Source organism: Gadus macrocephalus, chromosome 20 (assembly GCF_031168955.1).
Source record: "Gadus macrocephalus chromosome 20, ASM3116895v1".
Lineage (NCBI taxonomy): Eukaryota > Metazoa > Chordata > Actinopteri > Gadiformes > Gadidae > Gadus > Gadus macrocephalus.
In genome coordinates, this window is record NC_082401.1 from 16773992 (window position 1) to 16789637 (window position 15646).

Genomic DNA, 15646 nt, shown 5'->3' on the forward strand with positions numbered 1-15646 from the left:
ATTTGCATCATTTTACTTCAAGTAACCTTCATTGACATTCTTCTTTGTTTGTCAAAAGCAAAGTCGGCACAAAACACGTTCATTATGAATGAAATGCAAATAAAGATATTAACTTGTGACTTGTGAAGCATGCCTGTCTATGCATAATAACATCTGATAAATGAATGACGTCTCGGCATCCCAATGAGTCGAGCCATCCCATATCGCACTGATAATTACGCTCAAGGAAGTGTTGGGGTCCTTTCTTGACCCATTCAAACGGTGATGTAGGGGGTTAAGACATGAGGTTGTCCCCCCTCAAGGACCCTGGGGACCGGCTTGACCTCTTGGAGGGGCCGCCGTGGCGTGTTCCAGGGGCCCCAGTCGCACAGTGGGGCCCCCGCAGTCGGCTGGACCCCACAGAGTGTGGTGTGGTCTCAGCACAGCAGGGCCCCGCATCGGAAGGGCAGACAGAGCTTAGGGTCCGCAGAGCAGAGGCAAGTGTGTGTGTGTGTGTGTGTGTGTGTGTGTCGTGAGTGTGTGTGTGTGTGTGTGTGTGTGTGTGCTTGTTTGAGTGTGGTGTTTGAGTGTGCGGGGGTGGTGGTGGGGGAGGTGGAGGTGGTGGTGGCGGCGGAAGCGGTGATGGTGGTGGTGGTGGTGGCGTTTTTTAAGGTCATGCTAATTGCCACGGTCGCGCAGCGTTCCTACAGTTAGCCCTGGCTCTCGCTCTGCAGTGTAGGAGGAAGAGGAAGGGGCGGGGTATGGACCTTTAATTAAATACCACTGCAAAGGTTAATTCATAGAGCCAGCCACTTCAGCCAATGTTAAGTGGCGAACATTTAAAACACAGCCGTGCATATGCTGCTGTGGATTCGGTGTCATATGGGTTTGTGTGTTGGTGCAGCGATATATAGAAATTTATGAAAAGTTGACACGAAAGAAAAATACGTGCCAAAAAAAGCTAATCAACTCATATTTGTTCCAGGTGTAGGATCACGAGTAGCTTATTCTTAGAACAATGCGAGACAAAATGCTAATCTCCTACGGGTTTGATAATGCTGATTATTGGATGTCTGAGCGTGACCGACTATGGGCTCGCGATACCTGCTATGAACGTACACCATCATCTGTGACGTGTGAACACTGTATGACTTTTCATGCAACTCATATTAGAAGCTACTTTCACACTACGAAGAACACCAGCATTGACGTCTGTGTGTGTGTGTGTGTGTGTGTGTGTGTGTGTGTGTGTGTGTGTGTGTGTGTGTGTGTGTGTGCGTGCATGTCCGTGCAATGGTGATTGTGTGTGGTGTGTGTGTGTGTGTGTGAGTCTGTGTGTGTGTGTGTGTGTGTGTGTGTGTGTGTGTGTGTGTGTGTGTGTGTGTGTGTGTGTGTGTGTGTGTGTGTGTGTGTGGTGTGTGTGTGTGTGTGTGTGTGTGTGCGTGTGTGTGTCAGAGAGACCCTTGATAATTAGTACCATCTGCCATTGTGGAACACCTTCGGAGATGTGGGTTAACGTCATGGAAGCAAGAAGGACAATTTGGCACCACTTATCTAACATCTCTTTGCTACCAACACAGAGGAATATGGTGGACACGAAAGTAACCAGCAAAATAAAAACGACATTAATACAGTACATAACGTGTACACATATGGACATTAATTTACATAATATGTTATTTATAATAGAGCAATGCAAATATTTGTATGCACACTCAAATGTTCAGGTTAGCCTGTTAAAATCAATATTGAACACACACATTGTGTTGCCGTTATTACTCAAATGAAAAAAACATTAGGGCAAAAGCAAACACGTCAACGCTTGGTTGCAAAACCCTCAAACACACACAGGCACCACACAACCCCCCCCCCCCCCGCCCTCACCACATACACAGACACACAGACACACACACACACACACAGAAACACACACAGATAATCATGTGCAAGCTGGCTATAGAGGTGAGGGATGATATGAATGCAGGATAAATATCAGGTCCAAAGGATCGAGAACAACCCATCAACCCTCAAATTCTGCCGCTGGTCTTTTTCCATTTCAAATAGAGAGACTATTCTTTCATCTCTCATCTCAAATAAGACCAGCTCAAAAAGACGCCTGTGTTGGGTTTTCACAGACAAACATGAATTAAAAATAAAAAAGATGCCGCTGATGTATCCTGCTAAGCACACACAGTGTACTGCGCTCACAGAGAAAGCCACAGAGAAGCTGGAGAGAGGCCAAGCATTGGTCTTTCATTACTCCAAACCTTCCAAACGTCGCTTTTGCGCTATTAAGGTATTTACGCAGAGCACTAATTGGTATTCGTGTGGCGTTTTGCTTGTTTATCCCTGTGTTAACAGTGCAAGCATTGGTTCAACAGATCTATTTTTTTTTCATCCCCCACATGAAAGGAAGAGCATGTGTACAAATTCCTCACAGCGTTACAACCACAGAAAAAAATTATCTTGGTTAACACAAGTCGGCTCAAATTCTCTTTTCTGCGAATTACCTCCTGGAGAGTTTTTCGTTGCCCCCTACCTATTTCTAAATAATTAATTCTCCATTGAACTTTTTTTTGTATATATATATAATCTGTACCTTTGTGTGGAGAGTAATGGACGACTTTGCCTCTAACACTTTTATAATGACCTTTGTATAAAAGGGAAGCCATGTTAGTTAGTGCGTTGTAAGTTGTACGCGAAAGTAGCTATTTCAAGATTGTCTTCCTCAAATTAAAGTTGAGACATGTCATTTAAATTCAGACACACACACACACACACACACACACACACACACACACACACACCCAAGCACACACACACACACACACACACACACACACACACACATCCATACACAGACAACCGCAAAAAGACTTCAATTTTTGTCCTTGCTTACGATGAATATTTCCCCTTTATCTATTGCTACCCTCCATTATCTTTCAGTCTCTTTCACTTCCTCTGTTTCAGCCTATCTTCCTGCTGAATGCTGCATAGCCGCTCAGAATTGTATTTTCTACCCAAAGGCACATGCTGTCCGGTCGCTCTACAAACTGAAATCAAAAACAAGGTTCCCATTTCCTTTTCCACTCATTTGAGTTCATAAATATTTTTCCTCTTCTCATAATCCTACCCGGCTCCCACATCTTTTCTACCCCGTTCTCTGCTGTGACGTCTTCTTCTTCTCTGTTTCCAGGGTTTCGAGTTTGGGGTATGCCTAAGCCTCTGGCCGTCTGGGAGCTGAATCTGGGCCCCTTTCAGAATCACAGCTTGGTCTCTACTCTCCACTCCTCAGCCCTGGCTCCTCCTCCTACTCCTCCTCCTCCTCTTTAGCCTCCATGTTGCAGCAGCCACTTGAGGCTTTTTTCGGAGCGGGGCCAATCTCAGCTACTGACGGCCGCCATTTTCCACGACCACCTGACGCGATGTCCACCACACAGATGGCTCAAACTGCCCTTCTAACAACACGACTTCACAACGCCAATTCTTGAAGCCTAGTTATTTCATATCGCAAACCTTTAATCTATCTGGGATCATCGCTAAAGCTCGATTTGGGGTCCGTTCTTTTTTCCGGACTCAAAACAGCAGGACCGCAGACAGACGCACGACGCCGTCTGAAGAAGAGGAGGTCTTTGTGAACGCACATATGTCACCAAAGATGCTAACACAAGATAAAAAAAGTTGTGGGGAGGGGGGGGAGTTGTCACTAATGAGTGTGAGAGCAATGTGTTTTATGACATCTAAAAAGTACTAGGGGAGCCTTTTAATGGTTACACACTCCTCTCCTCTCCACAGAATCCCCAACTGGCTGCTGCTTCCTGCTAATTAACAGAGTTCTGGTGCAGAGGAGGCCTCCTGCCACTTACTACTCACATGGATTAAACGTACTCCTCAAGAAACACACCGGCAACCTCACTTTTACACGTGCACGCATGTACACCCGAGTGCACTGGCACTTATGCACATTCAAGCGTGTGGGTGAGTGAGTATGTTTGTGAGAGAGAGAGAGACTGTGAGTTGGTTTGTCTGTGTGTGTCTGTGTACATAAACATGGACATAGATCATATATATAGCCATTCATGTATCGACATGGTAGGGCCCTCGCATTATAAATCTCTCCTGGCTGCTTACATTGCTTATACATGCAGATCGAGGAAGCAGCATTCAGATGGTCCTCTGTGCTGGCACCCTGGGCAGAGTGGCATAATTAAATGAATTGACTAAAAGGGATAGAATGAATATCCCAACACAGCATCAGGTCAGCCCTACTAACAAATTACAGCCAGCGGCCAAAGAAGCTTAATATCAATCTGAAGTGTGTGTGTGTGTGTGTGTGTGTGTGTGTGTGTGTGTGTGTGTGTGTGTGTGTGTGTGTGTGTGTGTGTGTGTGTGTGTGTGTGTGTGTGTGTGTCAGACCCAGCTTCTATGGACCTGCTTTAAAAAGCTAAAGTTTAACATGTATGTTTGTGGTAGAACCTTCCAGAAGCAGTGTATGGAGGATGCTCACGATTGCTATTTGGGATGATATGGGATTTATTTGACAGGACCGGACGTGCTCCTTTACGAGGGCGACATGAGGTTACAACAGGCAGTGGCAGATGTAAGCAGAGAAATATGAATAAATAATAATGCACCCGTCTCAGCCAATCCTTCCAGTTGTATGTGGCTGTGCACAAAGACATTCAAGGGGTAACCAATATCAATAAATAAACCAGTTTTCTGGACCACCTCCCGTAAAAACAAAATGGAGCACGTCTTTTAGGGCTGACAGCAAAATAAACACAACAAAAGGAATTAAAAACAATCAATTCATGAAAGAACAGCCGATGAGATTGATTCATGGAGGGGAACTAAATAAATAGCTCTTACAATAAAACAGGCATAACACCAATACATTCAAAGGTGTGTGTGTGTGTGTGTTTGTCTGTTGCACACTGACCTGCGCACACATGCAAACACACACGCTAACACGCGAATCAACCAATACACCTGAGGACCATGTGGTGTTAAAACTGGAGGCTAATTAAGTGACAGACAACCACTCACAGGGGAGGCATTCTTGGGGATTACTAGCAGCGCCTGCCCCAGTGCTGCTGCCTACCGAGTCTTTAGGCGCCGCTCGTTCTCTGCCTCTCTGTTCCAGCTCTCATAAATAATCATTACCTCCATTCTTTTTCATTTGACTTTGGGGAAAATGTTTATGGCTAGATATTATTTATTTTAATTTATTTAACTAACCGTGTATATGTGTAAATATATATGTATATATATATATATATATATAGATAGATGGATAGATAAATAGATTTAGATAAATAGATGGACAAAACCATGCATGCATTTATGCACGCACGGATGGACGATGGATGGATGGATGGATGGACAGATGGGTGGATACATGTGCATGTGTGTGACCACAGATAACCATGGTGAATGAAATATATCTAAAATGGCTCTGTCTTTTCATTTCGTAATTCTGTCACCCGTAGAAAATTTGCTGGAAATTAATTAGGTAGAATTGGCTGTTTATATGGGAGTGAGGGGCTGGACAGGAACATGAAAACGAACAGAATAGGACACATGGCAAACTGGCCGCTCCACTAATTCTCCTGCAATCAGGACAATTTCTAAATTCAATTCGGTCTCATTAATTCACTTCATTAAATCAAATATGGCCACGTCAATTTGAAAGTGTTTGCATGAAAAATGTAATTATCTAGCAGATGACACCACTTTGGTTTGCTAAAACAGGGACAGTCACAGACTTCATCACAAAGATGGCCAGAGTCGTTGGGGGGGGGGGGGGAGGGGGGGGACGGACGGACAAAACACTGCACTGAGGCCAAAGGGATGAAATAGTAAGGAAGTTAGCCTGCCTGTCACATTGACCCAGAGTGTTCCAAGATATTCTCTATTCTTGCAGGAAACAAATAAAGCAGATCTACCCCCCCACCCACTCCGACGCCCGATTCCATCCCCCACGTCATCCCTTATGCATCACCATAACAGGTATACATATTGTAATGCTAATACTATTGTTCAATTTGCATTATTCTAATCCCAGGCAATGGGTAAATTGTTCAATTCCAGCAGAATGGGTAGTTTGCATTGCAGATGGCTTTAAAAAAATGATCTACATTTGAAAATGCTTTAGAGTTTTTTAGGTACCTTTGAATTGATGCTCATTTCTCATCAATGTGCTCTGCAATTCCCTGCATTCAACCTTGCCTTTGCTGTATTGGGGAGGTGTAAAATTTCGAAAGTCTATTGTGTGTATCTCGGCCCCACACTTGTGAACCCACATACTGTAAGTGTCCCATTAACAGTTCTTCTTGGAAATTGAGGTAGATGGAGTCTCAAATGCTTTCCTTTGTGTTTCTAACATTTGGAGCTGCGACCAAGGAACACAATGCCGGACAAGCCAATCAAAGAACGCAAAGGAAGAAAAATACTTTATCAGTAGATCAATAAACTTGGCATGGTTATTTATATTTTGGGTTCCTGCAGGTACTTCTGGGTGAAGTACCTGCAAGTTACCTCGACCAGTATGCAAAAGGTCTCAAGGGTCTTGCTCTGATCACCTGGCAGGTTAACTCAACTCAAAACCCTTTTTCTTGTGAAGAGGGCTTTGGAGTAAAAAGGAAGGAACTGCAAACAGTTCTGAATGGATTTCTGAGCTTTAACAGTGCCTAAATCTGCCGGTTGTTGTTATGTTAGGGAAAAGTGGCCGGTAACTACTCCATTGTGTGGCAGGCATGTCTCTTATCGGCAAGAGGAGCCCCTGCATGTCAGACGGAGGTGGGGGCCCCTCCCTGGAGTCCCCTATCACAGCAGGTTAACCTGGCACTGCTTTTTTAAGGACTGATTGCCAGGCCCCCTGTAGCTTGAGGTAAACTGACAATTTTCCATCAGCAGGGAACATGGCTTTATTAGTAGATGGGGGTTGGGACAGGAGTGGGGAGTCATTTCAAGGTTCTGTTGTTGTTGTTAGTTAGGTAGGACGGTAAATAATGAATTCAATCTCTGATACGCCATTCATTTATCAGAATACCATTTGAATAAAAGGATAGATGGGTGGGGTAAATTGACTAACAATTTCAGATGGAAATAGTGTGGACATAAAAAGAAATCTAATAACAACATAATAGCAACAACAACAACAAAACAACAAATAATACAAATAAGGAGTAGAAGTCACATGTATTTAATAAATCAGCAAAGGGCCACGCAAGCTGTTCCTGCACAAATATTCCTTCAGCTCAGGGTTTAATACAATAAAAACAGTTTTGTATCCTGAAAGGTAGATATGCCAGGCAGTCTTCACAGGTTGAGTGTACTTTCAGACAGATGGCCAAAGATCACCTGCATAAAAAGCTGCTGCTATGGTATCAGGGATAAAACTCCTCAAACAACAAAAGACTCTCCAGGCTATATGTAAATGTACAAAACAACATTTACCAAAAATGTGGGAATTTCGACCAATCAACAGATCTTGAAACAAACATTGGCCACAATGTTCAAAAAAAAATAGCACAAAAACAAAAAGCAAAGGGCAAACAAGCAAGCCTTATGGTATTCAAGGTCTCCATTTGTTTTTCCATGTTACACTGTCAGGTTCCGAGAGTTTAGAGTGCAGTGGAAGGGATGGTGATTCGTAGAGGGTTAAAAGGCCATGGCTGGGATTACAGCACAAGTAAGGGCCCCATACTGTGACTTGACATAGCTCTGGTAGCTGTGTCAGCGCACTGTGCACTTTTCTCTGACACTGTAGGGCCACATAAGGTTAGCAGACGTGAAATGTTTTTCATACACCACTTGACAGACACGCAAAACATACGTCAGAATAACTCTCTCCAAAGGTTATCTTTCACTTTCATGTTGTTGCATTTAAAAATATATCTATTATAAAGTCGTTAAAAAGTCAGAAAGAGAAAAAATAGAAATATCCACTTTATGATTCAAGAATGCTTTCCTTTTGTAGCTTTTGAGACATACCAGACATTAATGTTTCTCAATTAATATTAGTCTGGCCTTGGCTGGGCTGAAATTGATTTTCAAATATGGACGCTACCTTACGTTTTTTCAAAAATATCCAGCAGTGCGAAGCTCTTTCTCTCTTTGCTCTTGCCAAATTTGGTCAGGCTTAAAGCAGAAACATTTTCTCATTTGAAACATGCCTCCTGTGCAGATTTCTATTAATCGTTAACATTATTCATTCCATTGTTTAGTTTTGATTGCTCTGTAGATGTCTGCACTCTCCTTGGGTGCCACCATTCTTTCTGACCAACTGTGGTCTTCCTTGTTCATCATTAACTCAAACGCCCTCCCTCTAGTGCTGATTGTTCCTACCATTTTAACATTTTGGGTAAAGGCTTTCAACCTAGTAGAGGCCAGACCGATCTGCAGAGAGAACCAGAATGGGATTTGAGTCATGTAGGTCAAAGGGCCACGCAAATTAACTCAACTGGAATTGCTCAAATGGCACAGTTAGAAACAAACATTTGTAATGTCCCTCTCTCTTACCAATATTCATGCTAGCAAACATAATCCCTTTCAGGCTAAATTATTCAGAGCGGGGAAACCTGTACAAACACAGGCCATTAGTTCCCCTCACTGCTAATGAGAGGCCATTGAGCACGAGGACGCGGCCCTGGCCGGGTGGTAGTTATGGATCAGCATGGGAGCTAGCTAATCCAGCCACTGATGAACTCATCGTCTGTCTGTCCACTCCAGCCTCCGACATGTGCTAACATGTCATAATCGTCATAATTCTCCACTGGCCTAGGGCTCTGCCACCTTATCCAGCTGATTAGGCCCTTACTCCCAAGGGGAACTGTGTTAATGCTTAAGTAATTCCATCTTTAGCTTCACACTAGCCTAGCCTTGTCCTTCCACAGAACAGGCGCTATCGCATATCGAGCAACCGCCTCCGAGCCTTTGGGTGTGCAGTCTGCCGTCTATTGTTGTCCTCGGTGAACATTTGCGTTGGGTGTTTTAAGAGTGAAATTAAACTTGACGTGAGAGGTGTCATGTGTATATCTGAAAACAATGTGCAAATATTGGAAGCTGTCATTGTGGGAACTGCCATGTGTTAAGACACCACTGTGCCACTGTTTTAACTGCTACCTTTCAAATGCTACCTGTTTCCCTTTCAAATAAACCCCACCTTCCAGTCATTTTATTTGTTCCCTGAAATCCTGAACGTACAGGAGGTACCTGTCAGGAACACCACTTTTTGTGTTATTTTCCCTAGAATCCATCTGCTTCACCGTAAGTGTCACTATAGTGTGTGTCATTTATTTGTAAAGTGTTGGTAGGGTAACCGCATGGGACTCCCGGAGACCAGGACATGTGGGGCTTTCAGTCGGGGGCGGTGGGGAGAGGTCTACAGGGCTCCCCCCCCGAGACTCTGGGTGGGAAGAAAACTTAGAAAACACCCCTGAAACAGGGGCACCTAACAGCCATCAACGCCTCCTTTTCGAGTGAGATGAAAAAAAATGGGAAAAAGCAGCATGCAGTATAGGAAAAGGGATGTCAGTCTTCTGTGAAATACCAAAGGAACAAGACACGATCCATTTTTTAAGTCATGTTGATATTCATGTTGAGCTAGGTGAATATAGCTCCCTCAAGAAAATAAATACATGCAAGGGCTTGACAGCAGAATGTCCATGAGAGCATCAACAAAGGCTGCTGTGAAATGTTTACAACTCTTTTCGACACATTTACATTAACGCACAAACACTCATACCCACATGGGGGTGTAGAGGTACATACGACGACTGTATACATTACTAATCAACTCTGTCGTGTGCATTGCATTTTCTGAATGTTAAATATTTGGTATGCATGTGGCCACTGGTGAGATGCAACATACTATTCAGACATACCACTGATGTCCATCCCCCATCACAGATTGATACAAAGATAATCTCTGTATCACTGGTCTACAGCTCTGAGAGTGGATTACTTTGGCCAGTATAGGTCCCGGTATGCCTTAACCAAGAACCGAAAGAACAAAGGGTGTTGCTTTTTCAGCGCCAAAAAGCCAGGATTATCTTGCATATGGATTGAGGATTAAAGTAATGATACAAATGCACTTCAGAAGGAGGGTTAGGGAGGAAAAGTAAGCACATAGGTCTTCTACACCTGTGATCCTATGATTAATGGAATCCAACAGAATCTAATGGAATAGCATTCACAATAGAAACAATTAACTAAATTATATGTTCTTTTAATTTCAAGTACTGACCCTGATATTTTTGTTTCACTGCATAAATCACACGCTCATCAACTAAATTTATGCCAAATGCTCCAGAGCCCATTCAATTCCGATCTAATAAACTAATTGAATCAATGATCAATATTCTGGGTCAAATGAAAAAAAGAAAAACATCATCAGGATGACTAACTAGCATGGGACACGCTCCTAGTATATCTGTTGTTACCAGGCCTGATAGATCGGACATCGACATGAGTCAGGTGCTAACTGACTGCCTGTCGATGCGTTCACTGACCAGAAAGGTCTCTAGCTGTCAAGGGACTGCAACCTTCCAGTGTGGAAAAACTTGAAGCTAAAAGTCAATCAAATTAGCTCCTTCCAGCCCACTTACTCATAAACCAAAGACAAACAGTGAGAGCTTCTTCCTTGGACCTGACAATGTCCATGGGGTGCAATCTTGGGAGGCACCCTGCTGAGATACGCCGGCATAGATAAACCTGTGAGTAAGACTCCCAATCAAAACACGATTTGGTGTTTGTATGAAGTTTGAATGAATTACACAGAGCCAAGGATAATTTATTTTGATTGGGGAGCGAATATTGAAATGCCAACAAAGTTGAGCACTTTTATTTTGGATGTGACACATTATACCATTTTCTTTTTCTCTTTTGTTTATTAAGGGTGTTTTCTTTCCCTCCCAGGAAAGAGAGACAGACAATGAATATTTTGTGAAGATCAGAGTGGTGTTGACTTACCGAATACAGGGTCAAATCTGTGGGATTTCGACTCCAACTGGTTTGATCCCTTGTCCTCTTCTTCATCTCATGTCTCTTATTTTTTGTCAGAACCTGTAAAGAAACAAGACGTTTTAAACAAGCATCTGTTTTAATGTCTTTGAATTGTCAACATCCATCTCAGAGTAAGTTATTAAAGAGAAGGAATCTGAATTGCTGAAAACACCTTTAGATTTAATATGATGTCAGTGGCTGTCGGTAAGACACGTACAAATCAATGAACACATTCTGGAAAGCTGTAAGCAGGCGACAGATGGGTGGTTGTACGTGCACTGCCTACGTGTGTGTGTGTGTGTGTGTGTGTGTGTGTGTGTGTGTGTGTGTGTGTGTGTGTGTGTGTGTCTGTGTGTGTGTGTGTGTGTGTGTGTATGTGTGTGTGTGCGTGTGTGCGTGTGCGTGTGCGTGTGTCTGTGTGTGTGTGTGTGTGTGTGTGTGTGTGTGTGTGGTTCACTGCTCTTATTTTGTGTGTGTGTGTGTGTGTGTGTGTGTGTGTGTGTGTGTGTGTGTGTGTGTGTGTGTGTGTGTGTGTGTGTGTGTGTGTGTGTGTGTGTGTCTGCATGTGTGCAGGGGAAATAGTAGGGGGGCATATTCCACTCATTCCTGTGTCAAGTCGTATAAATCTATTTGAATATGAGCGGTGCGTTTACTTTTCTGATCAGCCGTGAATTGAATGTGAGTCACCGCGGGGAGTAAGATCACCGTGCTAACACCGAAGCTCACTGGCATGAATTGTTTTCTGAAAACAGACATTGAGGAACTTTTTAAGTTTTCAGTGAATGCTTGGAGAAAGAGAGAAAAACAACTGAGTTTGAAACGGCAATAGTATTCTACAGATGAAGGTGATTTTCGTTTTGTTTTTAGTGTTCATGGAATAGTCAATGTAGCCGGAATGTTGCATTGTTGCAATTTGCATTTTCGCTCTCAGAGAATGCTGATTCTAGTATTGTGCTGCTACACTTTGATCCACATTGGCTACTCTGGCATCTCATGTACTGTTTCATTGCAGAGGAAACAGATTTTCCAAAATAACTTTGAAGGGTGTAGATGGTACTATGGCATTCTAGTTTCCCTCTCCTTTGACGGATTACAATTGCTTAACACACACTTTCCCAAACTTGAATTTTCTTCCAACAACCATTTTAAGTGATCTTGTTTAAGTGGCGGCAGGATTGAAAACAAAAGCATTCCCCTACTGTGATTGTTATTGGCTGTTAAAATAAATGCTTTGTTAAGTACATTTCTGCAGCAATTTGGAGAACGAGGAGGTAGAAGAGGAATCTTTTTAGTTACATACTTCCCCCCATGCAGGTAAAAAGAAAAACGACCATACACCCACCAGTCACCACTGAACGACTTGTCCCCCAGGGCAAAACCCTGGACCCTTTAGGAACATCAAAGGAGCGGAGTGGGAACATCGTGTTTACAAGTGTTGGGAAATTGAAAATTTCCTTGGCAAGACCATGTTTGGAATGCTTGAAGGCTTATGTGTTTTTGTGTATGTTTGCATGTGTGTGTGCATGTGTCAGTTCATATGCGTTGGTGTGTATGTGCGTGTGAGAAGGAAGAGCATGTGTGCATATGTGCCGGTGACCTATTAAATGACATTCAAATCTACACTAGGATCGAGAACAACATGCCTGGTTTATTTTCATAAGTGTAACCTTAGACCATGCCAAATAGGAAGTTACACGAGCAACACTTTGCCTATAGGTTTTGTACTGGAACTCGAGCAGGCTTCTTTCCATATGGTGTGTTAAGAATTATTAGGAAAATATATAATATTTTAACAACTCATTCAACCTTTGCAAAATTAGATCGATTCACAGGATAGAGGATGAACTGCATTGAAACTAGCAAGATGAGAGATGCCTTGTGGGGGGATCAGTTGATATATTTAAATTTGTTTGCTCCAAAGCCAACACAATGAGAACTACAACTCTGACTACCTCATGTACGCCAGTTACCTAGCACCTATCCACTTTGTATTTTTGCCTGTGATGCTTTCTGCATGAAAAAGAGAGTGGTGTTTAGCTTCGCAGGCTATTTGCGAGGCTGACTCTGTGGTGTTTGTGTCGTATGGGAGGTGCCTGCGCCAGTTTCCTTAAAGGAGTAGGGGGTTTCGTTTGTTTCTCCTCTGTGCCAGGAGAAGTGACAGCCATTCCGGCTCTTTCACAGAAACACATTCATCTGTGTGAGAAAGTCGGCCACTGAGCTCACATGAAAGGCCATGGAGGCTGTGCTACACAGGAAAGGCTAAGACTGTACATGGACTTTCAAGCCACAACATTGCACAGGAGATAGACAGAAAGAAAATAAGAAAACTAGAAAGAAATAAAGATGGAAAGAAATAGGCTTGAAGAAAGGAAAAATAAAAAAAGTCAAATTCTAGTATAGCAATATATCATCAGTATGCGAAATGCCAATTTATTTATTTAAACTGCATGGTCATCAGAGTAGATGGAAAAAGATAAAAAAGACAATTAAAGCCGAGAGATTCGATAGTTAAATGTTAGTACGTACTGTTGAAATGTTAGCCAATGTAGGCTGAGCAAAGTGGGAGGCATCATATTCGATCGTCATTCAAATGAGAGCAATTGTTATGGTTTGTATTTGCAATGAAGACATTTCAGTGTTTTTTATAATATTTGTCTTACCGATATCATTCAACAAAATAATTAATGTATGTGGTTTAGTCAACAGGAAGGCCTTAATACATTTGATGTAGCCTAGGTTATAAAAGTGTGGACTGTTTGGAAAAAGGGTTAGAAATATAGCTGTGTAAAAAAAGAATCTGGCTCAAGCCAAGATTAGTTATGAAATAATTCTTAAAACGATAAGAACCAATCTTGGGGCCTAAATAAAATAACTGGGCTGATATGCTTAAAGCTGCGAGTGAAAATACAAATAATATTTTTTTTATTGGTTTCAGAAACATGAACAATTCTGTAAAACAGGCCTACCAGAGCGATTTACAATAGCCTATTGAAGCATTTCAATTTAAAAGAAAGAAAAAACCTATTTAACTATGGGGTAGCCTATGTGTTTTATTGAGACTTGCCCAATCATCAAATATGGCGTTTAGGTTTTTTTTGTATAGTTAAGGTGACCGTGAACATTTTTTATACATGTAGACCTTCACAACAATCCATATTTTCTTTAGCGTATGACATAACAAATTGTTATCAACGGAACACAGTGAAGAATATAATATGATGCATGCTGATGTAACAGTAGGCCTACCTCCGTTGACGAACAGCCAAATATGAAATGTCGTTAATAGACCAAAACGAGGCTATATTATAAAAACAACATTTACAGTTGTGTGTGTGTGTGTGTGTGTGTGTGTGTGTGTGTGTGTGTGTGTGTGTGTGTGTGTGTGTGTGTGTGTGTGTGTGACACACACACACACACACACACACACACACACACACACACACACACACACACACACACACACACACACACAGTGTGTGTGTGTGGGGGTCCTTATTGAAAATAATGTAGAATTCATATTCCATAATCGATACACGCATAAAGAGAAAATGGCAGCCGACTAGACGGAATACAAGAACGCCTATACCTTAGCCTATTAATTAATATATCCCAAATATAGGCACACTGAGAGGACCACATAAAGGACAACATAATTATGCTTTTCAAAAAAGTCGCCAACACCTGTCGCAGACATACAGTTTTGTCCCTCAATATATGTAGGCTAAGTGTTCAATGACGTTATAATGCAAACCATTCGGCCATATATAGGCCTCTAGTGCGTACAGCACGGTGTACGCAGGCTACTACAATAATAATACAAAGGGTCAATATTGCCACGCAGACAATACAAAAAAACATTATAATTTCAAGCAACCAATAATGGGTGCCTTTTTAATCTCGCACAGGCCTACTTAATATTAATTTAGGCCTAGTCGCTGAAGATCGAACCTAGTCCTGAAAGAATAGTATCTTCTAAAAGCTTCCTGTTCGGCGGATCAATATAAGAACAGCATGGGCCAAGAAGGAAACGGCATCGACGCTCCGCGTGAAAGCTGACCTTTTCCACTCCCCACAGGTCACACCATCCTGCACGGGAGAGGTCACCACACCGGCTCGGGAGAAAGCCCCACTCCCGCCAAAAGGGGCGAATCGGGCGATTGCAAGTTATTTCATATACAAGGAGAAAATAGACCCACGTAGCACACGTCGCTCCTATAGGACCTCGTCAGAAAACACATTAACACACGCCACATTGTTATTCTTAGCGTCTTCGTGCAAGTGCGACTGCAACTGCAAATAAATGAGCCCACCTGTAGCTGCTTGTCACAGTCCTACAACTGTCTTCATACTTTCTTGCTGATCCCCGGGTGTAGATTAGGATATGCTTTGTTTTCCTAATGATTTAGTTCAAACTATCTCGGGAAAACCAGACGATGACTTCACAGCAAACTAAGCATTTATCTTAAACTCCAGATAGGCTAGGCCTACTTGAAATTCTGTTTTCTACTTGTCTCTCTCGGTTCAGGGTCCATAAATCACATCCGTTGCACACAGGCCGGTTAAAATGCGACATAGGCTGTTTCTATTTCTGTTATTTCCCCTCTTAAACCAATTTGTAAAACAGTAAATCAATAAAAGTAGCCTTTCCATTTAAATACAT